Source organism: Heptranchias perlo, chromosome 14, assembly GCF_035084215.1.
Source record: "Heptranchias perlo isolate sHepPer1 chromosome 14, sHepPer1.hap1, whole genome shotgun sequence".
In the NCBI taxonomy this organism is placed as follows: Eukaryota; Metazoa; Chordata; class Chondrichthyes; order Hexanchiformes; family Hexanchidae; genus Heptranchias; species Heptranchias perlo.
In genome coordinates this window covers 47,410,812-47,437,544 of record NC_090338.1, presented here as the reverse complement: position 1 = coordinate 47,437,544, position 26,733 = coordinate 47,410,812, and the positions used below count along the sequence as shown (strand labels likewise).

The 26,733-nt window shown below is 42.0% G+C and overlaps 1 long non-coding RNA gene across 1 annotated transcript in view; it reads left to right on the top strand.

Moving 5' to 3' along the window:
• The first annotated feature begins 370 nt into the window (after positions 1–370).
• LOC137332503 (uncharacterized) overlaps positions 371–26,733 on the top strand; it is a 189,411-nt gene continuing 163,048 nt past the window's right edge. Inside the window, exon 1 of the long non-coding RNA XR_010965679.1 lies at positions 371–605. This is a non-coding gene — a long non-coding RNA (uncharacterized lncRNA). The remainder of the gene's footprint in view (positions 606–26,733) is intronic.

Sequence of the window (26,733 nt, the reverse complement as noted above, 5' to 3'; positions counted from 1 at the left end):
ATGGCACCAAATTTGGAAGGTAGCTGGGAAGCTGGCTTTTCAGCTAGAGGTGGGTGGGGAGGGGGGTTATAGAAAACTTGGGCTACATTTTACTATGGTTGAAGAAAAATGCTTGCTTTTCTTTGTAATTTACAGTCCACGAACAAAATCACAGGAATGTGGGCTATGGAAGCATACAATTTTTGAGAATACAATTGTCAGGAATGAAAATCTAGCAGTCAGTTGCAATGCACCTGTAACAATGATTGTTTAATGTTCCTTAATAGTTAATGAGCCACTTAACTTCCAGCAGTGGAATGTGTAAAATTTATGCAAGTTTTACAAAACATGAGAACAGTCCAATTTTCAGTTCAGGCCCTGGACATGCTGCTGTTGGTGGCAATGGAGCATTAGGAACACAATATTGTTGGGAAAGGATGGATCTTTAGATATGCAGAGGAGGCAACAAGAATGGGAGTGTGTCATGAGAGGAGTCAGTGCAATATCCATGTCTTGGAAGATCTGGCAGGAAGCCCGGAAGAAATTGCACAACTTAAGAGCATAAAGGAAAGGCATGAATATGAATGTAATACAGCAGCACAGCATATAGATGAAAATGAAGATAAGTAATATATGTTTTACTTACACAAAGAAATGTATTATATTTCCGTCTATGATCTGTCTCTTGCTTTCTGACCAACACCTTTCTTGCCGTGATCTCTGCTCCTAGATTTCAGCCAATAAAATTTACTCTTGATTGTGTTTTCTTAATGTCTATGTATTACAAGTTATGATGCTTATAAGTATGATGAATTTAATAAATTCAGACTCCAGAGCAAAAGGGTACGAGCCCAACAATTTTTCCAAGGGAGTTATTGTTCTAAATTGCTGATATGTACATTGAATGTGACAATTCCTCAGATCACTGGAGTGGTTATGTATCCTGTCTAAATCAAATATAATTGGGACTAAATTACATGAAGTATATTTTTCAAGGGCAGATTTAATCATAGTTGAACTTTATAGATGAAATATGAAATATTTGTTTTACAAATGTGTTTTTAAAAATTTACAATAGGTTTATTTGAATAAAATTGTGCTGTATTTTAAAAATGAGATTTGCATTTATGTAGTATCTCATCGAGTCTCAAAGAAGTTCACATACAGTGAATTAATTTGAAGTGCACTAACTTATATAGGCAAAGACGGCAGCCATTTTATGCACAGCAGTTTCGCACAGACAGTAATAATACCTTATGGGTATTAACTGAAGGAGAAATATTGATCAGGACAGCAGAAGAACTCCCTGCTCTTCAAATTGTTCCATACGACCTTTATAATCCACTTTAAGCATTGGATTAGTCAGATAGAGTCTCAATTTAATGACACATCCAAAGGATAACACCTCCAACAATGCAGCATACCCTGGAGTGTCATCCTAGATTATGTGCTTAAATCCTGATGTAGGGCCGAAAACTGCAACCTTCTCACCTGGAGGCAAGAGTGCTACTAACTGAAGCAATGACACTTACTTAGTTTTATATTTGCAATTTTATTATTTTAAAATGTTACTGACAACATTTAAGAGTAATGAGTTTAGCTACCATTTTAAAATTGTGGCACAAATGTCTGTATCTGAATTCATATTATTTAGTGAACCTGCTTGCACGATACTGTAGGTCCTGACTGTCCTCTGGTGGATAAACAGCAGCATGCACGTAGGGTGAAATTTCTTCTCAACCATTTTCTAAAGTGCCATGGTTCAAGCACTAATATTATTTTCATGGTTTGAGATTCTTTGATTTTTTTTAACATGAAAAGGACTTAACATAAGCTTCCCATGACGATCCCATGCTGAGTTGTGGATTCGTAGGCAGAAGAATGTTAATTATAATGTGAGATGGCAAGTGCGGCACAATGTCTTTCAGTTGCACCAAAAAAAAAGCTGGAGCAGGGGACAGGTCTGCTTGCACAGTCCCCAGAATCTCTATGTATTCATTGCCTTAGAATCCAATTTTGCTGAGCTTTTATCTCGGTTTTTTTTGTTGCTTATTTTGACTTAAGGGAGTCTAGAAATTCCTGTTTACATCTGTTTAATGTGGAGTGGAGCATTTGTGTAAATTTGTTTGGGATCTTGACTTCTTCACCCCAAAAGATCCACCATTGACCAGAAACTTAACTGGACCAGCCACATAAATACTGTGGCTACAAGAGCAGGTCAGAGGCTGGGTATTCAGCGGCGAGTGACTCACCTCCTGACTCCCCAAAGCCTTTCCACCATCTACAAGGCACAAGTCAGGAGTATGATGGAATACTCTCCACTTGCCTGGATGAGTGCACCTCCAACAACACTCAAGAAGCTCGACACCATCCAGGACAAAGCAGCCCGTTTGATTGGCACCCCATCCACCACCCTAAACATTCACTCCCTTCACCACCGGCGCACAGTGGCTGCAGTGTGTACCATCTACAGGATGCGCTGCGGCAACTCGCCAAGGCTTCTTCGACAGCACCTCCCAAACCCACGACCTCTACCACCTAGAAGGACAAGGGCAGCAGGCACATGGGAACAACATCACCTGCACGTTCCCCTCCAAGTCACACACCATCCCGACTTGGAAATATATCATTGTTCCTTCATCGTCGCTGGGTCAAAATCCTGGAACTCCCTTCCTAACAGCACAGTGGAAGAACCTTCACCACACGGACTGCAGCGGTTCAAGAAGGCGGCTCACCACCACCTTCTCAAGGGCAATTAGGGACGGGCAATAACTGCTGGCCTTGCCAGCAACGCCCACATTCCATGAACAAATTTTTTAAAAACTTGGCCAAGGTAACTTGAGCCATACCATGGGCATTTCTTTAGGGATTGTGCTAGCTCTTCTCAAGGTGGTGTGGTCTATTTTTTTAGTTCCCTAGAGCTTCCCTTGGTGGCAGAGTCTTTCCTGCTACCCAATGTATGGCTGCTTCTGAGTACCTAGTGGGAGAAGGAAGTGAGGTGACAGGCTGCTGGATTTCCCTAAGGAGTTCCTGGGATGGAGGGTAACTCCTTAGCTCTCTTGATGGGATCATCAAGTGACCCCACCTGAAGTTAGCACCTGAAGGCATGTCAGTATCTGGAGATTTGAGGAGCCCTCCAGTTTTCAACCTCTCCTGCTATGTGCTTCCTTAGCCTGAAATAAGAAGATAGTAATGAATGAATGACTGTTCCCTGAGGTCCATCAAAGTTAGACGATTGGGCATTATGCTTCCCTGGACAGGAATATAAGGACAGCATGCAAAAGGTACTGAGGTAATCTTTAATGGGTGAAAGGGTTCCAGGCAAGGGGTAGGTGAAGATAAGCACGCATTCCACATGAGTATGCAACCGATTAAGGTGAAAATGTATGTGTGTTGCAGGCTTGGCATTACATATACCTACAGATAAGTAGAGGACTCATGTACCTTGACAAACTTTCTGAGGGTAATTCTTCCTTATTTGGAAGGCTGTCCTCTTAACTTCAGGGATTGCATGAATCTGTTCCGCTGCCACTGCATTTTGTTAAGGAAAGTGCCCCTCATACCCAAAGCTGGAATGCCTCCATGCCTGCACCTGACTTCTAGGGATCTCTCATCAAAAGTAACAATCCTGCCTGCACCCTGGGAATTGTCTGATATCATACTCAATTTCCAATACTTGTTGCAATGATGTTTTCCAAAACACTTATTTCCTGCTAAACAAAAAGTGCAAGTACAACTTTAAGGTGTTGCACATGCACTATTGTGTCTCTGTTCCAAAAATCCTGCTCCCCTGGCTTCTGCTCTCCCAGTTCATCATGCAAGGTGCATTGGCACTGCAGCACTCGTATCCTGATGAAGGAATCTCTCAAAACCTGGAGAGGTTCCCTCACTGCACTGGTGGCATGAAGTGGGCAACACAAAGTGCCCCACGATGGCAAAGCTCCGCGAGCCCAATTCTAGGCCCCATGTCCCTGGTGTTCTTTGCTCATCACCAAACTCCAGGACACATGCTGGAAATAATTTAATGGATCAAGATCAACCAGCGGCTTATTCATTCCTATCACCGTATCACAGAAAGTAATTCTTCCATTTTGTAAACATTCTCTCTTTCTCGCACTTGGTTAACAGCTTGTGATGAGGAAAATTCTGATTCACGTGTTTGATTACTGCATTACATTCACACTTTGATGATGTTAAAAACATTAATCCTTATGCTGAACTATGGGGGTGGGGGTGGGGCGGTGATGGGGAATGAAAAAAAAAAGTTAGTGCAGTTTCTATTTTCTCATTTACATGCAAGTACGAAGGTTACTCCACTGCACCATCCATCTCTGCTTATATCATTTCAATACAGAATTGTATTCCATGGAATCAGATAGAAAGATAAAAATAATAAAACCAAGAGAAAATTTGTCTGATATTACTAAGGCATTTTGATACTTCTATAATGCTATAGACTTGCAAATAGCAAAAATGTAAAAAATGGGGAAAACAGGATTGAAACATTTTAACAAATTACATCTTTAATAACATCAATAACATCTTTAAGACTTTTCCTTTCAATCCAATTTTCTACTGCCCTTCCTCTCCTGAAGGTGTTAGTCCTTTCTCGGATATGGTTTCATTGGTGCCTGTCATCACTAGTATTTCATGTGAATGGTCTTTATTCATATATAACACAGACTGTCAGCCACAGGAAGAATCCTAGCTGAGCCCAATCCTGCTCTCGTGCAACATGCAACATCCACAAATGCACTTTCCAGGAAGAACAGCAATCAGGAAAAGGAATCCTGGCTCATTTCCTTCCTCCCCAACTTGGGTGCTGAGGTCCTTTTTAGTGCTCCTACTACTGCCTCTATTGAGACTAGATAATCCAAGGAGATCAAATTTGGGAACTTCCTGATTTATATGGCTCAGCCTTTTAAAGAGTTTGATTGTAGAATGAAAATATAATGAAAGGAAGAAATGGCGGACAAGGGTTACAAATGGAGCTCTATACACTTATTTAGCATATTCATATCATCTTTCCTTTTAGTGATCATTCTATGTATGGGTTATACAAAACTAATAGACAAAATGTACTTTGGTTAAATATTTTCTTTCATTTTGCACTCCTCCCTTTACTATCATTATGCTTCCTACTTCAGCCAGGAGGGTGAGATAGATTAGCTGTAGCCACCATCAATATGGCTAATAAGAAGTATACCTCTGTAATACAGTGAATCCTACCACTATACATTGTTGCAAAACAGCAAGCGAGTCTTGGAATTAACCTGTAAATATGATAAGTGGCTTTGTGACTGTGGAATGTACTTGGCTCGAGCATGGTTTAGTCTACACATAACAGTAGTATATGAGATATTATAAATATATCTGTCAACATACAAATTACCAGATAAGCATTTAGTGTAGATTTATGGTGAGTTTACATTACACAGAAATAAAAAGAAAATTCACAAATGCTGTGAGTCTGAAATGAAAACAGACTTGCTGCAAATAGAAATACTTCTATTTGTCTTGGCTACAGTGCTGTGGAATTCACCCTTTTACACTGCTGGGAAGATTCACAAACCAACAGTTACACAAAATTTTAAAAAAAGCATCTGATGTTAACTACCTCATGGTGGTAGTGATCTACATTTAGTGAGATGAAGTAAAGTGGGAGGAGGCTCATGCTGAGCATAAACACCGGCACAAACCTGTTGGGCCAAATGGCCTGTTTCTGTGCTGCAAAATCCTATGTAATTCTACATCGCTGTGCTGCCTCAATTAGTGATTGCAGGATGGAGAAAAAAAAACTCAATTTTAAGTGGGTCGGGGTTCCTCTGGAGGCAGTAGCACCTCTTCATTTACCTTACAGTTCTGCTGCAGTGTCAGATCTGCTCCCAATGGTAATACTTCAAGAAATGCAGCATTAGTGTGAATGAGCATTGTATAGTTGGGTCAGAGACATTGAGCTGAAGGTATACTTGGAAAGGTAAAGATTAAATTTGGATATATATTACAATAATGAATTGGATAGTTCTTAGTTTACCTTGCAATCTGGCTTTAAAAGAGATTACCTCTTGTGCATCCCCCAATTTCTTCGCCCCACCATTGGCTGCTGTGTCTTCAGTTGTCTAGGCCGTAAGCTCTGGAATTCCCTCCCCAAACTTCCTCGCCTCTCCACCTCTCTCCTTTTCCTTTAAGATGTTCCTTAAAACCTACCTCTTTGACTGAGTGTTTGGTTGCTTGTCCTAATGTCTCCTTCTTTGGCTCAGTGTCAATTTTTGTCTGATAACGCTACTGTGAAGTGCCATGGGACGTTTTACTATGTTAATGCGCTATATAAATGCAAGTTGTTGTTGTTGTTCAGATTGGAGATATTTCTTACACATTGTGATAAAGCACAGTTACAAACGTTAAGTCTGCCTTAGATATTATCTCAGGTTCAGAGGCTCTCGCCACTCCTATAAGAGGACCCCATGTTTCTTGTATTCAGGACTTCTCCCATACTGCCCAATATCTAGTAACACAATAGCATGATTTGGGAGTTGTAACAATGGGACCCAATTGTTATCTGAGCTGGATACTGTGTCCTTTGCACGTGCCTTCAAGTGCACTTTTCCAATCTTCCAGTAGGTGGACTGATCATCATGTTAGTGAGATGAAGCAGGATATGAATCGTTAATCAGTACGTAAATATAGAGAGTAACAGTTATAGCAAATCTCACTTACTTCAACTTAACCTCAGTCCCTCCACATAAATAAAAACAATAATAAACCACTCTGCCCTGTCCCAGTTAGAGGATTTAATATACTTGCTTTTGGTCAGTCTTGGCATTGAAGAAGCTCGACACCATCCAGGACAAAGCAGCCCACTTGATTGGCACCCCATCCACCACCTTAAACATTCACTCCCTTCACCACCGGCGCACGGTGGCTGCAGTGTGTACCATCTACAAGATGCTCTGCAGCAACTCGCCGAGGCTTCTTCGACAGCACCTCCCAAACCCGCGACTTCTACCACCTAGAAGGACAAGAGCAGCAGGCACATGGGAACAACACCACCTGCACGTTCCCCTCCAAGTCACACACCATCCTGGCTTGGAAATATATTGCCTTTTCTTCATCGTCGCTGGGTCAAAATCCTGGAGCTCCCTACCTAACAGCACTGTGGGAGAACCTTCACCACACGGACTGCAGCGGTTCAAGAAGGTGGCTCAACACCACCTTCTCAAGGGCAATTAGGGATGGGTACTAAATGCTGGCCTTGCCAGCGACGCCCACATTCCACGAATGAATAAATAAAAATACCAAGGCTTATGCTGAGCTTGATCAGTTCTATTCTTAAAGTACACTGCCTATGCCTACTTGGCTCTCTCTCAGCAGATGTAGGAACGAAGGAACAGGAGTAGGCCATTCAGCCCCTCGAGCCTGCTTCGCCATTCAATTAGATAATGGCTGACCTTCACCTCAACTCTATTTATCTGTCTTGGTTCTGTAACCCTTAATGTCCATGCCTAACACAAAAATCTATCAATCTCAGTTTTGAAATTTTCACTTGACCGAACCTCAATAGCTTTTTGGGGGAAAAGTGTTCCAGATTTCCACTACCCTTTGTGTGAAGAATTGCTTCCTGACATCATCCCCGAACAGCCTAGCTCTAATTTTAAGGCTATGTCCCCTTGTTCTGGACTCCCCCATCAGAGGAAATAGGGTAGATAGAGATAAACTATCAAATCTTTTAATCATCTAGAACACCTCAATTAGTTCACCCCTTAATCATCTATACTTGAGGGAATACAAGCCCAGTCTATGCAATCTGTCCTCATAATTTAACCCTTTTAGCCCTGGTATCATTATGGTTAATCCGTGCTGCACCCCTTCCAAAGCCACAATATCCTTCCTGAGGTGTGGTGCACTGAACGCAATACTCCAGATGTGGTCTAACCAGAGCTTTATACAATTGTAGCATAACTTCCACCCTTTTGTATTTCAGCTCCCTTGAGATATAGGCTAACATTCCATTAGCCTTTAAGATTATTTTTTGTACCTGTCCACAAGTCCACCCCTAAATCCCTCTGCTCCTCCGGACCTCACCAACTGACCTCTAACATGTGTGCCTGTGTTCTTTTGCTCCCTTTATCCACAGGAAGTAGGGGAGGGGGAGCTTACCCTTTGAACCCTCCCTTGTCCAGGGGTTAGTTAGCAGGGCTGCCAAGTAAACATGCTACTGCACTCCTGAGTGGATTCTTACCAGACAGCCCATGCTGTGTCCACAAGAATTGAATGGCCTATGGAAGCCTGAAATAGATAACAATGCCTAGTTCATTAACATACCAATCCCCTCTTTGTCCCAGCGGCTTCAGTATTTCATTCTGTTAAAAGCAACCAGGAAGATGCAGTATCTTTGTGAATTAACCCTTAAAATATCAGAAACTCATTGTAGCTTAAAACAGAAATCCCTCCTAGTTCAAATAGCCAATAATCCCGAATGGTGACGTATCTCCCGGTGGGAAATCTCTCGAGTGTGAGCCCTACAGCTTGTACTTGAAGACCGTATGTCAGCTCTAGGCAGACCACCACACTAAGGGAATCAAGGAATATGGGGATAGGGCGGAGAAATGGAGTTGTGGTAGAAGATCAGCCATAATCTTATTGAATGGCGGGCCAGGCTCGAGGAGCCTTATGGCCTACTCCTGCTCCTATTTCTTATGTTCTTATGTGCTCTCTCTGTGTCTTTCCTCGAGCCAGCAAGCATCGTTGCCTAGGTTTTTAAAAAAATTTGTTCATGGGATGTGGGCATCGCTGGCAAGGCCAGGATTTATTGCCCATCCCTAATTGCCCTTCAGAAGGTGGTGGTGAGCCACTTTCTTGAACTGCTGCAGTCCGTGTGTTGAAGGTTCTCCCACAGTGCTGTTAGGTAGGGAGTTCCAGGATTTTGATCCAGCGACGAAGGAACGGCGATATATTTCCAAGTCGGGATGGTGTGTGACTTGAAGGGGAACATGCAGGTAGTGTTGTTTCCATGTTCCTGCTGCCCTTGTCCTTCTACGTGGTAGAGGTCGCGGGTTTGGGAGGTGCTGTCAAAGAAGCCTTGGCGAGTTGCTGCAGTGCATCCTGTGGATGGTACACACTGCAGCCACAGTGCGCCGGTGGTGAAGGGAGTGAATGTTTAGGGTGGTGGATGGGGTGCCAATCAAGGGGGCTGCTTTTTCCTGCATGGTGTCGAGCTTCTTGAGTGTTGTTGGAGTTGCACTCATCCAGGCAAGTGGAGAGTATTCCATCACACTCGTGACTTGTGCCTTGTAGATGGTGGAAAGTCTTTGGGGAGTCAGGCAGTGAGTCACTCATCGCAGAATACCCAGCCTCTGATCTGCTATTGTAGCTACAGTATTTATGTGGCTGGTCCAGTTAAGTTTCTGGTCAACGGTGACCCCCAGGGTGTTGATAGTGCAGGGTTCGGCGATGGTGATGCCACTGAATGTCAAGGGGAGATGGTTAGACTCTCTCTTGTTGCAGATGGTCATTGCCTGGCACTTGTCTGACGCGAATGTTACTTGCCACTTATGAGCCCAAGCCTGGATGTTGTCCAGGTCTTGCTGCATGTGGGCCCGCACTGCTTCATTATCTGAGGAGTTGCGAATGGAACCGAACACTGTGCAATCATCTGCGAACATCCCCATTTCTGACCTTATGATGGAGGGAAGGTCATTGATGAAGCAGCTGAAGATGGTTAGGCCTAGGATACTGCCCTGAGGAACTCCTGCAGCAATGTCCTGGGGCTGAGGTAATTGGCCTCCAACAACCACTACCATCTTCCTTTGTGCTAGGTATGACTCCAGTCACTAGATTCCCATTAACTTCAATTTTACTAGGGCTCCTTGGTGCCACACTCAGTCAAATGTTGCCTTGATGTCAAGGGCAGTCACTCTCACCTCACCTCTGGAATTCAGCTCTTTTGTCCATGTTTGGACCAAGGCTGTAATGAGGTCTGGAGCCAAGTGGTCCTGGCAGAACCCAAACTGAGCATCGATGAGCAGGTTATTGGTGAGTAAGTGCCGCTTGACAGCACCTTCGATGACACCTTCCATCACTTTGCTGATGATTGAGAGTAGACTGATGGGGCGGTAATTGGCTGGATTGGATTTGTCCTGCTTTTTGTGGACAGGACATAGCTGGGCAATTTTCCACATTGTCGGGTAGATGCCAGTGTTGTAGCTGTACTGGAACAGTTTGCACTTCCTGTAGCCTTCCTGGGTGAAAACATAACTTGGAGGAAGGGGGGCAACAATAGGACCCGCTTGTTATCTGAAGTGGATGTTGTGTCCTTTGCATGTGCCATTATGTGCACTTCTCCTATCTTTTGGCAGGTGGACTAATTAACACTTCAGTGAGATGAGACCGGATGCGAATCATTAAGCTGCTTTATTTTACAGTCAGAGTAATAGTTATAGCAAACCTCATGTCAACTTAACTTCAGTCCCTTTTTGTAAATAAAATAAAAAATAAACCACACTACCCTGTCCCAGATAGCAGGCTAAATACATTTGTTTTTGGTCTTTCTTAATCAATGAATATGTACAATGATAGGGTAGATAGAGAGAATCTATTTCCTCTGGTGAGAAGTCCAGAACAAGGGGGCGTAACCTTAAAATTAGAGCTAAGCCGTTCAGGGGTGATGCCAGGAAGCACTTATTCACACAAAGGATAGTGGAAGCCAGGAACTCTCTTCCACAAAAAGCTTTTGAGGCGAGGTCAATTGAAAATTTCAAAACTGAGATTGATAGATTTTTGTTGGGCAAGGGTATTAAGGGTTATGGAACCAAAACGGGTAGATCTAATTGAATGGTGAAACAGGCTCGAGGGGCTGAATGGTCTACTCCTGTTCTTATGTTCCTACATTAAAACAATGCCCAGTAGATCTACATTTGTGAGACAAGAAGAAAATTGTGGAAGAACAGTTAGATGATGTAGCTATCAGATGGATAGTGTGTAAGTGAGGATATCCGCAGATACTTGACTTTTAGCACCAGAATAAATTTATAAGAATGTGTGCGATGTAATAAATCAATGAATGAGTATAAATTGGATCATGACACAAAGCATCCTGCAGCTTCAGTTATTTTGGAAGTTAAATTCCTTTGGTAATGAAATGTGAGATAATACCTGTTTTTGTTTGAAATTAACAACCCACTAACAAAATCACATTTTCAGTCATTTCAAAGCTGCGTATTCTTGCAGTTGTATGAGCAGGCCTTTAATTATGTTCTTCTCGCATTTTGTTTAAAAGACAGACTGCATCCCAAAGTAATTAGAAAATATAAATGCATGGGGTGGGCAAGAGCATTATTTAATAAAAACACATCGCATCGTGCTAAGTAAATTCAATAGAACAGTAATAGCAGAGAGGTAGTATGTCTACTTGAATTTACATTGAAAGAATATGGTAATAATTGCACCTATTTTCACTATAAGAGAAGGAGCCATTTATGCAACACTGTTTAAAGATCAAGTACAAAATGGTCATTATCCAAAATGATCTAACTTTACAAATGTGCATTAATTGAAAGAACTAAGTTATCGTTTTGGATTCCATTACAATCCCCACCATTCACACCATCCTCTCTTATCATGGGCAGCCGCCTATATCAGGCAATAGCGCTAACCATTTGCCAGTACTATAAGATTCCATTACAAATGCACCGCTTATAACGTATTAAGCATGCCGGCTATATTGGGCAGTTCAATCCCTAGTGACAAACCTCCTGTCTTCCCTAGTATCACAGCAAAATTACATTGATACACAGATGTCATTCATTCAAAGTTTCTCAGTCAGTATCAGAATGCGATTGATCCAAATACTGATGCCGGGGGCTGCATTTGTTTAATAGTGTGCGAGATAATTAATAGGTACAGCCGTGTGGCTGCTAACCCGTGTGGGAGTCACAGATTCCAGTATTCTGGATCTGGCAGCGGGGCTCTGCTGTACTGTTTTAGCGGTTTAATCATGCAAAACCCAACCAACAGTTTATACTCTGAATTCTCTGGAGAATGTCTAGGGCTAATGTTTCATTCCTAAAACCTATGATAGTTTTACCGTCTGCCGCTTATAGTGGGCGAATTGTGTTAACACCAACGCACCCGCTATAAGTGGTGGGGATTGTACTAACATTCATAGTGCTCAAGATTGCAAAATAGATATCAATGAGGTTAGCCATTTGGTCCATCTTAGTTCATCCTTCTCAAATCAACTGTAATATCACCCATCACAGCATCCAACTGTTTCTTACATAATAGCAGGGTTTTCATCTCCACTAGCATATCCAAAAGTCCATGTTTTGAGGTAGATTTTCAACTGAGGATCAGTTGCCCCTATAGGATGAAAGGAATGGAAATGAGAATTGGGCATTTCTATAAAGTATGGCCCATCCACAACGCCAATTTTATGCCCCAGCAGCAAGTTGAAAATCTACCACTATGTGTTAAGCACACTTTGACTAGGGGTTTTTCACTTCTTAGATTGCCAGCCTGCAACTGTCTGCCCATTCATTTTAATGGGCGAAAAATCATGGGACGGCAAATGCAGAAGCAGAAAACCCCAGTCTTGGTGTGAAACAAATCCGAAATTTGCCCTTTACTAGCTTAAACCTGAGCTTCTTGTTCTATTGTAATGGTTTAATTTGAAACCCTGGATTTATCTTTTCTCTATACTGTTATTATTTTATTTACCTTTATAAGATCACCTCTTAGTCACTTCCTTTCAAACTGGAAAGTTTCTTTTGTCTCTCCTTCTGAAGACGAGCTAGAATACCCATGTTCCAACAAAGTTGCGAATGCAATCAATTGACAGAATGCAGGATCTCCCAAAAAACACTCTCCGAGTTCAGCTCAGCTAAACAGTAGCCAAAAATGCAGTCAAAAATCACCAAAGCACCTATCAAGTCCAAACAGAGATTTGCCCTAATAGAGGTGAATATCCCTTTAAATAGTACTTCCACAGCATGCTTCCTGACTGTTAAGGCAATGACTTCCTGGTCGAAGTTAAGACCCAGCGAATCAAGTGCTTCCACCATAAATTTAGCAAACAGGTCCTTATTCAGGTGTAGGATCCTAATTTTAATATTTAAATCAAGGCTGTGCTCCTTAAAGGCAGCCGCCAGGGCCGCCTAAAAAAATTCTGTGGGCGAATTTACAGGCAAATCGGGCGCCGACCATCGCACTGCTAAATTCAGCATTGTTGTGTCCATGATGTGCCTCAAAAATGGGCGCAGTCATGTGGAATTTAGACCCTAGTATCTTCAATTCAGATATTTGTTTTTCAGTTATGAAGAAAATAACTTTTGTATAAGAATTCAATTACATAATCTGAACTGATACCATGTACAATACAGAAAAGGAACAAATAGATTTTACAATTATTTTGGAGTGTATTCATGCAGATGCACATTCGTTGTCACTGACCTTGAACATAAGCCCAGTAACTGTATGATTCATCAAATGCCATCACATTAATTTTAGGCTGCTGTATATTAGAAAGCAAATAATTTCTATATTTAAATGGAAAAAAAATTACATTGTCATCTGTTTCACTGACATAAATATCAGAACCACACAAGAATTCATGGAAATGATTTCATTTAACCCCTGTCAGAAGAAAAAGGTGCATTTAAAGTAATCCCCATTCAATGTTAATAGCACAATTCTGTTTCCCCTTAGAGGTGCATCTGCTTCATTGTCAGCAGCAATGGGGTCCAAAAATATTGATTCTACTTGTAAACGTTGTAATCTCTCACTTGCTATGAAATTATGTGTAATATTTTAAATTGTGGAAAAAGTACATCATACATAGCCATTGCATTTTTATGCTCCACAACAAAGCATGTTTATTTGCAAATTCTGTGCATCTCCATCTTACATGCTATTTCACTACTTATCATTTTTTCAACTGCGTCATGCATGCTATTTTTGCTGTTTATACCAGTTTTCATGCAAATCATGCACAATATACAAAATTAGCTGAACCTGATTGCCAAATGCTTTAAATCTTCCTCGAGTTGTTTAAAAGTACAGAGAGCAGATTACAGCACATTCCAGAAGAAAAATAATTACAGGGGTGGCTGCTCTGTCATTAGTAGAGAAAGGAAGGAAATGATAGAATTACTCTGCAGAGAAATGCTCCAAATTGGGAAATTCATGCTAGCCTATTTTTAAAGTGCTTATCAGCATTGAGCAGGCTGGTTTCTCATACTTTAAAGGGATTTCAACACACCATCCTAAATTAGCATAATTAGTTCACTCTCTTTGAAATGTAATGAATAATTCTCAGCAATGGGAAATTTCGTATCTTGTCATAGCTAAGGATTTGTTTATAGGAAGTTAAGATTTGATGACGTAGTGAAATATTGTGTTCATCCTGTTATAAAAACAATCTGTGATATAGGCCCAGAAATTGCTGGAATAGTGCACCTCGCGGCAAGCAACGTGAATGGGACTTTTCCCATCACCCTTAAGATCGTACTTTATTTGCAATGCAAATTGCTGGAAACATGAATTGATAGTATGGTGCAGCAATGTCAACGTCACATCTGAGACCTCCTGAATGTCATAGCCAGTGGCCTATCTCCTTAACCAATGAAACAAGAAAGAAATAGAGCGAACAACCAAGAAGGAAATAGGTTAAATTAGAGACAGGAAGAGAAATAAAGAGAGGGAATAAAAAAGTGTGGATTGAGAGAGAGAAAAAAGAGACAGAAAGGAAAAGTAAGATGAAAATTAAAAAGAACAAGCAGAAGAAAAGGACATTGAAACCAATTGTATTGGCCCTTGAGAGGTTATGAGTGAATGGCAGGGTAGGTGTGCTAAATGTACAAACACGTTTAGGCCACGAAGTATTGAATCAGCATGATCATCATGATCAGGAACAGTAGAACTGCTTTCATAAGAACATAGGAATTGCTAGATGATAAAAGACCAAGGCCCATCTAGTTTGCCTCCTATCATCTTGGTAGTCGCATGACACAACGATAATGGAGTTGTTGACTAATCATAGCAATCAATCTCTATCCATTAGTCTACAACAGACTCAGACATGAGTTGAGGAAAACCCCAGTGGTGGACAGCTTTCAGAACCATAGGTCCAAAGTCATCTTTTTCCTCCCCCAATCATGCTACACTTACCATGTCATGTCTCAAATTACTCATTTTCTGTATCTCAAAAATGTTATTTTCTGAAATAAATTTATCTAATTTGCATTTCTGAGTTTCGAAACAGCTTTGCATCCTGAAAATGGTTGCCTACTGACATTATCAGGAGTGTGGATGGCAAGACTGGCACAAAAATAATGGCAAGATAGATAAAAAGTTTTTAAAAAAACCTCTAGAAACAATTTACTACCTGTGGGACTGAGACTCCACAGTTTCATTGTTCCTTTTCTGGGACTCCAAGGTTGAGTGGCATGTCAGAACCATAAATCATGTCATTAACAGAGTCCTTATGATATGAATTACCAGCCCTAAATGGCTGTGGTGAGATTAATTTGCATTAACGGCATAAATACAGCTATTTCATGAAACACAATTTATTTCAATGGGGAAGCTCACAGCGAGGTTGCAATTTTTTTGGTTTTGTCGATGCTAACGGCACAAATCGTTCAGCAATTTGTGGAAAATCAGAACTCATGGTGTATCTCGTCTTTGCCACAAATTGCTGAATTTTTTATAAACTAGTAATGGCGAGTGCCATGAACTCGCCATTATTTATCCAGCAATTTCTGGGCTTTAATTTCTAATTGTTGGCCTGTGTTAAAACAGTATGTGTGAAAACCACAAGGAGGGAACACAGAAGTTCCAAGCTACCAACCCATTATTTACTGAGATATTAAACTCTTAAGATTGTGTTTGCCATTCAAATTGCTCCATGGCCTCACCTCTCCCTATCTCTGTAACCCCCTCCAACCCTCCCAGAACTCTGTGTTCCTCAAACTCTGGCCTCCTGTGCATTCCCCACTTCCTTCACATCACCATTGGCGGCTGTGCCGTCAGCCGTCTAGGTCCTAAGCTCTGGAATTCCCTCCCTAAACCTTTCCACCTCGCCATCTCTCTCTCCTCTTTAACACACTTCTTTGACCAAGCTTTTAGTCATCTGTCCTAAAATCTCCTTCTTTATCCTGGTGTCAATTTTTGTCAGAATACGCTCCTGTGAGGCGCTATATAAATGTAAGTTCTTTTTGTTGCTAAAAACAGTCTGATTGCTCCTTTATCAAAGGAGATCAGGTGCTAAAGAAATGCAAGTTGTTATTGGTGGGGTGTGTAGAAATCTGTAAGCAGGCAATTGCTTTTCATACCAAGGGACTGTACCATTTCAAGAATTTCTCAGAAGTAGCTGGGAGAACAATAGCCTTTTTTGAACTGTTATCCCAGTTGTATGTAATGTGAAGTACCAATTTTGATGCATAATATTTTGCATACATGTTTGCTTCTGTAAATCATATAAAAGATAAATTTGACCACTTGTATTAGACAATATAAAGTGATTCATCTCTATGATATTTTTCACCTTCCAGATTGGTAGATGATGGAATGGGCATCCTATGTCAAGCGCAGTAGTAATTTAATATGATCAGGATTAATTGCTAAGTTAGCACTACAGAAAGTAAAAGATGCAAGTTTCAGCTTATAAATGAAGCAGTCTGTTTACAAAATCTGTTATGCGGCCAAGAAAAGATATTGAACAAAACCTAAAGGGTAACAGGAAGATTGACTATTCCGGCATGATGTGCTTGGACTACTCCTGGAATTGCTTATCCATGTGAAGAGGTCAGGGAGAATGTAGAGATTAGCAGCAGTCACTTATTTCCTGTGTTAACTAATAAGATCACTATATTTAAATTATGTGCTATGGGTACTCTAAATTGTTTTTCAGCCATCAATATAGATGGCTTCCAAGTCTATCAGTCAGGTATATTCCATATATGTTTTCTTCCCTTTGCAGCAATATCATATTTAACAGCAGTGTTATGTCCTTGAACAGTTCTTCAATATTTTTGGAACAAGATATGAATGCATATTTGCATCCATTCACCATGTAGGTTATGAGCACATCATAACAAATTAGCAATAATACTACTCTATGAATGCGCAGATAATGTATAATGCTAAATGCCCTATGATAATACCATTCCTTAATTCTCTAGACTCTGCCTCAATGCTTAGCTTAATCAGGCCAAACTGGGATCTTTAGCAGAATTGAAATTAGAGAAGATTGACATATGGATGGCTACTGAGTAAATGGCCTGTATGTCATCTGAGGTGTTTGTAACCAATTGTTAATTCTCTTCCTTTGTTTATCATCTTACAGGGCCTGTGAGTAAACCTTTTAATACCCATCTGATATACCTCAGAAAAACCCAGAGTCCTATTCAGGTTGCATATAGCAAGTGCACTGCTTTTGTAACATAGCTGTGCACTTAATAGTCTCTGGGTCACTTGTTAATGGTGTATTTTTTATTCTTTTTAATTAAAGGCAAAATGGGACCATATATTTTGTGTAAAATGTATTCTGCTGTGACATCATGAATGGGAAACACTGTGCATAGCCCATTGTCCCCATTACTTAGCTCAAAATTAGTTTAACCTCCCAATATAAAGGATGTAAAGTGGGAGGGAGATGGGGTGTTTCTTGGCTGTTGTGTAAAGATGATTGTGTTCAGTTCAATTTTAGAAATTCAAAAAGAAAGTCACTATAATTCTTTTTGTTCAATGCCTCTGAAGTAACTTTATGCCAATTGTAACTTCAGGCACAGTGGAGGAGAGTAGGGGAAGACCCAGCTAATTGCATTGTTAAACCTGACATCTTCCCGCTAATTTCACAGAATGTTCAGGCCTTTTGGCATCTGGAGGATTAACTGCATTTGCTTTAGAAACACAGCAGGTAAACATGCTGGGTTCAAACTAAATACTGTTTGCCTTACCGTATTCTAAAAAACAACTGTAGACAACGTCATTAACTACATGTTTATTTTCTTTTAGACAATTCCTCTCTTTGTGTTAAACTGACTGTAAACACAAATACTTGCAGTCTGGCTTTAATAGAAAGCTAGTGGAGTAGCCTTTTTGCCTCAGCAAATGTTGTTAAGATATCAGTGCCCAAATCTTTATCAACTGGAAAGCACTCATCAACAAGAGAATTTGAACTCTTAAAAGTTTAAGGGATCAGGGAAAATTTTCTCAGAGTTTTGGACCATTGACTGATAATAAAGGGAAAGTCTCTCTTGTGCCTACATAGTTGTATCCAGTAGTTCCAGTCCTACAGATGCTAAACGTCAACTTTCGCAAAGCCCCATTTCCTTTTTCCCTATCGTAATAAGTGATTCCAGGAAGAAAAACTAACAAAGCAACATCTGTTGTCCAGCAACATGTTGTGGTTCATTCAGGATCCAGTCCATGGTACTGGTGCTGCTTTTTACTGGGACAGGCAGGCACACATGTTCATCTTCTCAAATATTATATTGCAAAACTAATTTTGGACTTTGTACTGCGATACGAGATTTTAAAATAATATTCAGGTTTGGGAAATCCACAGCTGCGATACTTAAGCTGAATAAATCAAAGTACTCACCATGTTTCTATATTGTTTCAATCTACTCTTTACCCTGCTTTTTAACTGACATTAGCATTATATCTTAGAGCTGGCTTATCCAATCTCCATATCTTGACTACCTTTTATGTCCATTGCTGAATTTGTTGATGATAAATCATTTCTGCTATGGCCACAGTTTGGTGACAGTATATCACTGCTGACCAATTGATATTTTAGCTGGTCTTATGAAACAAATTGGTTGGGTGTTCAATTATATTAGCCACTTTATACTGAACTCTCAAACATATGTCGATCGAACATGCATCATCATCTACATCTCTTTTGGCCTTAATTTAGGTCTCCATGACATTACTACCAATATATTTTATGAATATGGAAACAGGAGTAAATGTATCAATCTCAGTTTTGAAATTTTCAATTGACCTAGCCTCAACAGCTTTTTGGGGAGAGAGTGTTCCAGATTTCCACTACCCTTTGTGTGAAGATGTGTTTCCCGACATCACCCCTGAATGGCCTAGTTAATTTTAAGGATATGCTCCCTGTTCTGGACTCCCGCACCAGAGGAAATAGTTTATCTCCAACTACCCTATCAACTCCTTTAATCATCTTAAACACCTCAAATGATTACCCTTTAATCTTCTATACTCAAGGGAATACAAGCCTAGTCTATGCAACCCCGCCTCATAATTTAACCCTTTTAGCTCTGGTTTCGTTCTGGTGAATCTGCGCTGCATCTCCTCCAAAGCCAACATATTCTTCCTGAGGTGCAGTGCACATAACTTCCACCCCTTTTGTCTTCCAATCCCTTGAGATAAAGACCAATATTTCATTAGCCTTTTAATTAATTTTTGTACCTGTCCTCTAGCTTTTAGTGATTTCTGTACTTGGACCCCTAAATCACTCTGCTCCTCCACAGTTCCTAGCTTCTTGCCATTTAGAAAATACTCTATCTTTCTTAGGTCCAAAGTGGATGACCTCACACTTCCACACATTGAAATCCATCTGCCACAGTTTTTTCCACTCACTTAATCTATCAATGTCCCTTTTCAACTTTCTGCTCCCATCTACACTATTTACTGTGCCACCTTACTTGGTGTCATCAGCAAACTTGGATATACGGCTCTCTATTTCTTCATCTAAGTCATTTATAAATATAGTGAAAAACTGAGACCCCAGTTCAGATCCCTGGGGAACAATACCAGTCACACCCTGCCAATTTGAGTACATATCCATTATCCCTACTCTCTGTCTCTTACCAACTAACCAATTCCTAACCCATGTCAATATGTTGCCTCCAAATGCATGTGTACTCATTTTTGTTAACAGTCTTTTATGTGGAACTGTATTGAATGCCTTCTGGAAGTCCATATATATCCATAGAAACTCCCTTATCTACCATGTTAGTTACCTCCTCAAAAAATTCAACTAGATTCATTAGACATGACTTACTCAGTCACTCTGTTCCTAATAACAGATTCTAGTAACTTCCCCACAACAGATGTTAGACTAGAAGGCCTATAATTTCCTAGATTCTCTCTCTTACCCTTCTTAAATAATGGAGTGACAGTGGCAATTTTCAATCCAAGGGGACAATTCCTGAGTCGAAAGAGTTTTGAAAGATCATGATTGGAGCATTTACAATTTCCTCACCTACTTCTTTTAATACCCTGGGGTGAAACCATCAGGTCTTGGAGATTTATCTACCTTTAGTCTCAATAGTTTCTCCATTAACATTTTTTTACTTATATAAAATCTAGCACGTTCCTCCCCTTGATTTATTTTTACTCTTCCTCATATCACTGGGAATTTATTCTCACTTTAATCATCTTTCACATTTCGTTAAATATCTGTTAAGTACCACAATTAAAAAAGGAAAGTATGACAAGAATGAAGAAAAGGTGAAAAAAGAACTTAGAGTGAGCTGGTTGTGCTTTTTATCTTATGTTCCCTCCTAGGGAGCAATTTTATCCCTACCCACCTGGTGGACACTGGGCGGGTGGGCATTTTAAATCGCCCTGGTTACTTACTCACCCTGGAGCTGCTGGGAGCTGACCAGTTGCAATTTTAACCTGTTCAACTGAGCAGGCGGCAAGGACCCCCGCCCAAAGCCAACAGGGATATGACTGCAATTTTAACTCAACGGCTTGAGCATGAAGCCGCAGTGAATTTCCCTAGCAGAGAAGCGGATCGGGGCCAGAAGAGACTCAAAAAGGTAAGTTTTGTTAACTTTTCAAAAACTTTATTACGGGGCCAGGAGGAAAGCTTAGGCCTACCCCACCGTGGACGCACAACCCCTTCCTGAAAGCGAAAGCCCCTCCCCGCCGCCAGAACGGCCCCAGCAGCTGATCCCGTCACTTGCCTGGCGGGTGGCCACTGGGCTGTGCAATTTTCTGCCGCTTCCTGCCAACTTCCTACCCTGCGTTTAAATGAGACCCAGGAGTTAAAATACCCTGGGTCTCTTTTCTGGAGCAGCAGATGAGTTTCTAACTCACAACACTGTCCACCTGCCCAAAACTGGCCCGGAGTAAAAATCAGGGTTTGTTAAAATTCGTTCATGGGATGTGGGTGTCGCTGGCGAGGCTGGCATTTATTGCCCATCCCTAATTGCCCTTGAGAAGGTGGAGATGAGCCGCCTTCTTGAACCACTGCAGTCCGTGTGGTGAAGGTTCTCCCACAGTGCTGTTAGGAAGGGAGTTGCAGGATTTTGAGCCAGCGATGATGAAGGAACGGCGATATATTTCCAAGTCGGGATGGTGTGTGACTTGGAGGGGAACATGCAGGTGGTGTTGTGCCCATGTGCCTGCTGCTCTTATCCTTCTAGGTGGTAGAGGTCATGGGTTTGGGAGGTGCTGTCGAAGAAGTCTTGGCGAGTTGCTGCAGTGTATCCTGTGGATGGTACACACTGCAGCCACGGTGCGCCGGTGGTGAAGGGAGTGAATGTTTAGGGTGGTGGATGGGGTGCCAATCAAGCGGGCTGCTTTGTCTTGGATGGTGTCGAGCTTCTTGAGTGTTGTTGGAGCTGCACTCATCCAGGCAAGTGGAGAGTATTCCATCACACTTCTGACTTGTGCCTTGTAGATGGTGGATAGGCTTTGGGGAGTCAGGAGGTGAGTCACTCGCCGCAGAATACCCAGCCTCTGACCTGCTCTTGTAGCCACAGTATTTATGTGGCTGGTCCAGTTAAGTTTCTGGTCAATGGTGACCCCCAGGACTTGGCCATGGTAATGCCGTTGAATGTCAACGGGAGGTGATTAGACTCTCTCTTGTTGGAGATGGTCATTGCCTGGCACTTGTCTGGCGCGAATGTTACTTGCCACTTGTCAGCCCAAGCCTGGATGTTGTCCAGGTCTTGCTGCATGCGGGCTCAGACTGCTTCGTTATTTGAGGGGTTGCGAATGGAACTGAACACTGTGCAATCATCAGCAAACATCCCCATTTCTGACCTTATGATGGAGGGAAGGTCATTGATGAAGCAGCTGAAGATGGTTGGGCCGAGGACACTGCTCTGAGGAACTCCTGCAGCAATCCCCTGGGGCTGAGATGATTGTCCTCCAACAACCACTACCATCTTCCTTTGTGCTAGGTATGACTCCAGCCACTGGAGAGTTTTCCCCCTGATTCCGATTGACTTCAATTTTACTAGGGCTCCTTGGTGCCACACTCGGTCAAATGCTGCCTTGATGTCAAGGGCAGTCACTCTCACCTCACCTCTGGAATTCAGCTCTTTTGTCCATGTTTGGACCAAGGCTTTAATGAGGTCTGGAGCCGAGTGGTCCTGGCGGAACCCAAACTGAGCATCGGTGAGCAGGTTATTGGTGAGTAAGTGCCGCTTGATAGCACTGTCGACGACACTTTCTATCACTTTGCTGATGATTGAGAGTAGACTGATGGGGCGGTAATTGGCCGGATTGGATTTGTCCTGCTTTTTGTGGACAGGACATACCTGGGCAATTTTCCACATTGTCGGGTAGATGCCAGTGTTGTAGCTGTACCGGAACAGCTTGGCTAGAGGCGCAGCTAGTTCTGGAGCACAAGTCTTCAGCACTACAGCCGGAATGTTGTCGGGGCCCATAGCCTTTGCTGTATCCAGTGCATTCAGCCGTTTCTTGATATCACGTGGAGTGAATCGAATTGGCTGAAGACTGGCTTCTGTGATGGTGGGGATATTGGGAGGAGGCTGAGATGGATCATCCACTCGGCACTTCTGGCTGAAGATGGTTGCAAACGCTTCAGCCTTGTTTTTTGCACTCACGAACTGGACTCCGCCATCATTGAGGATGGGAATGTTTACAGAGCCTCCTCCTCCCGTTAGTTGTTTAATTGTCCACCACCATTCACGACTGGATGTGGCAGGACTGCAGAGCTTTGATCTGATCCATTGGTTGTGGAATGGTTTAGCTCTGTCTATGGCATGTTGCTTCCATTGTTTAGCATGCATGTAGCCCTGAGTTGTAGCTTCACCAGGTTGGCACCTCATTTATAGGTACGCCTGGTGCTGCTCCTGGCATGCTCTTCTACACTCCTCATTGTACCAGGGTTGATCCCCTGGCTTGTTGGTAATGGTAGAGTCCTAATGGTAGGGTCCTAACCTTCTCTATGTATTAACAAGCAGCAATGGAGCAAAGTTATTTAAATGCTGTGATTTTATTACAGCTCTGAATACCAGTGCAATCCGTCCATTCATCTTTATTAAATATACAGGCTTCCTTTCTTTCCTGTTAGAGATTTCCTTTCCAAGATTTACCACTGAAATTTACTACAGTTAGCTTGGACATCTTTTCTTTTACTGTCATTAACAAATGCTTTCTGGAAGTTGCATTTTCCTGTGCAGCTTTGCTTATAATAGGTTAAAATATTATTATTTAAAGTACAAATTATGATCATCTAAACAGTGAAAATAACACTTGTGACACTTATGAACATATTCATCCTGTTCTCCGAGGTGAAATACCCTCATTACTTTTCAGCATAGGGACAGGAAGAGGCCATTCAGCCCCTCGAGCCTATTCCACCATTTAATTAGGTCTAAGCTGATCTGTACCTCAACGCCATTTACCCGCCTTTGATCCATATCCCTTCATACCCTTACCCAATAAAAATGTATTGATCTCAGTTTTCAAAATTTCAATTGACCCAGTGTCCACAGCCTTTTGGGGAGATTTCCACATTTCCACTACCCTTTGGGAGAAAAAAGTCCTTTCTGACATCATCTCGGAACGGCCTAGCTCTAATTTTAAGATTGCACCCACTTGTTCTGAATTCCCCCAGCAGAGGAAGTAGCTTTTCTGTATTTACACTATCGAATCTTTTTATCATTTTAAACACCTCAATTAGATCATCCCTCAAACCTCTGAACTCAAGGGAATACAACTCAATTTTTTGCAACTTATCCTCATAACTTAATCCTTTAAGCGCATGTGTTATTTTGGTGAATCTGTGTTGTGCCTCATCTAAGGCCAATGTACCCTTCCTGAGATGCAGTGCCCAGAACTGATCCAATATTCCAGTTGGGGTCTGACTAAGGCTCTGTACAACTGAAGCATAACTTCATCCCCTTCGTATTTATCCACCTTTGATGCTCCTGTCCCCATTAAAACCATTACTCTCTCTCACCCTGGTCATTCCCCCGGTACGGCCCTCATCTCTGCTCCCTTAAGTCCAAGGGACGCAGACTTGAATGTTTATGGCGGACAACTGGTTTAGCCATTCATCGCCACATTTGGCTGGACCACATAAAGCTCTATCGGGTCCCGCTCTCCTCTGCCAAAGCTGCTCACTATTTCAGGATCTTCCTGGAATGAAAAGATAACCCCCTGCTTTTCTTCTCTGCTACAAACCATCTTTTTAAACCTCTCTCCCTTGTCCCCTCCACCCTCGCCTCTAACAACAAGTGCGAGGAGCTCATGGACTACTTTGTCACTAAGATTGAGACCATCCATTCAGCTGTCTCTGTCGCTTCCCTCCCTTCCCCTAGCCCACCAAGCCAATCTTCCCCTACGGTTACCCCCTGCCCTAGCCCGGAACTTGCATCTTTCTCTAGTTTCTCTCCTATCTCCCCTCATGCCCTCTCCGAGCTCAACTTGACCATGAGACCCACCTCCTGCCCCATTGACCTTATTTCCACCAAAACTGCTGACCACACAACTTCCCTTCCTGTCCCCCATGTTAGCTGATATTGTTAACAGTTCCCTCTCCTCAGGTCCTGTCCACTCCCCTTCCAATCTGCTGTCATCACCCCCCTCCTCAAAAACCCCACCCTTGATCCCCTTCTGTCCTTGTAAACTACTGCCCCATCTCTAACCTCCCTTTTCTCTCAAGTCCTTGTACATGTTGTCGCCTCCCAAATCCGTGCACACCTCTCCCGCAACTCCATGTTTGAATCCTTCCAATCAGATTTCCGCCCCTGCCACAGTACTGAAACAGCCCTTATCAAAGTCACAAATGGCATCCCATGTTACTGTAACCGGGGTAAATTATCCCTCCTCATTTTTTTTGACCCATCTGCAGCCTTTGACACTGTTGACCACACCAGTCCTCCAACACCTCTCCTCGGTTGTCCAGCTGGGTGAGACTGCCCTCGCCTGGTTCCATTCTTATCTACCCAGTCGTAGTCAAAGCATCACCTGCAATGGCTTCTCTTCCTGCTCCTGCACTGTTACCTCTGGAGTCCTCCAAGGATCTATCCTTGGCCTCCTTCTATTTCTCATCTACATGCTGTCCCTGGTGATATCATCCAAAAACACAATGTCAGGTTTCACATAACGCTGACACCCAGCTCTACCTCACCACCACCTCTCCACCCCTCCACTGTCTCTGATTTGTCACACTGCTTGTCCGACTGGAGGAGCAAAAATTTCCTCCAACTAAATATTGGGAAACCCGAAGCCATTGTCTTCGATCCCCACCACAAACTACATTCCCTAGCCACCGACTCCTTCCCTCTCCCTGGCCACAGTCTGAGGCTGAACCAGACTGTTCACAACCTTGGCATCCTATTTTATCATGAGATGAGCTTCTGACCCCATTTCTGCTCTATCACCAAGATTGCCTACTTCCACCTCTGTAACATTGCCCATCTCAGCCCTTGCCTCAGCTCACCTGCTGCTGAAACCCTGATCCATACTTTTGTTATCTCTAGACTTGACTATTCCAATGCTCTCCTGGCCAGCCTCCCATCTTCCACCTTCCACAAACTTGAGCTCATCCAAAACTCTTCTATCCATATTCTAACTTGCACCAAGTCCCGTTCACCCATCACCCTTGTGCTTGCAGACCTACATTGGCTCTCAGTGCGGGAACGCCTCGATTTTAAAATTCTCATCCTTGTTTTCAAATCCCTCCATGGCCTCATCCCTCCCTATCTCTGTAACCTCCTCCAGCCCTACAACCCTCCAAGATCTCTGCGCTCCTCCAATTCTTGCCTCTTGCACATCCCGATTTTAATCGCCCCACCATTGGTGGCCATGCCTTCAGCTGCCTAGGTCTTAAGCTCTGGAATTCCCTTCCTAAACCTCTTTGCCTCTTTATGTTTCTTTCCTCCTTCAAGATGCTCCTTAAAACCTATGCCTTTGACCAAGCTTTTGGTCACCTGTCCTAATAACTCCTTATGGGGCTTGGTGTCAAATTTTTTTGATCGCTCCTGTGAAGCACCTTAGGACGTTTTACTACATTAAAGGCGCTATTTAAATACAAGTTGTTGTTGTCATATTTCAACCCTCTTGAGATAAAGGCCATCATTCAATTAGCCTTTTTGATTAATTCTTATACCTGTGCACTAGCTTTTCATATTATTCTATTTTGCTGCTGTGGGGCACTCAATTACATCTTTTTGAGTTGCAGCATAAATTTAGTTTGTAACTAATTTAAATAATATATGTAAATTGGGTCAAATTATTAGGTTGCCCTTTCAGCATTGTCAATATATCCTCCCGGGTTCATATGGATGTTTTGAAGAAAAATATAAGAACCTTTTTGTAGGCAAGAGAAAAACGAATCCTTAAAAATAATCTGACACCTTACACAATTTAAATGAAGCTAATCCAGAAACAACAAACAAACTTCTCCATTTTAAGTCAAAACATTTACATTGAGTTTTCAAAAGCTTCCATGCACCAAATCCATTGATCTTAGAGCATGAACTATTGTAGGTAGATCTTACTGTCCAGACAGAC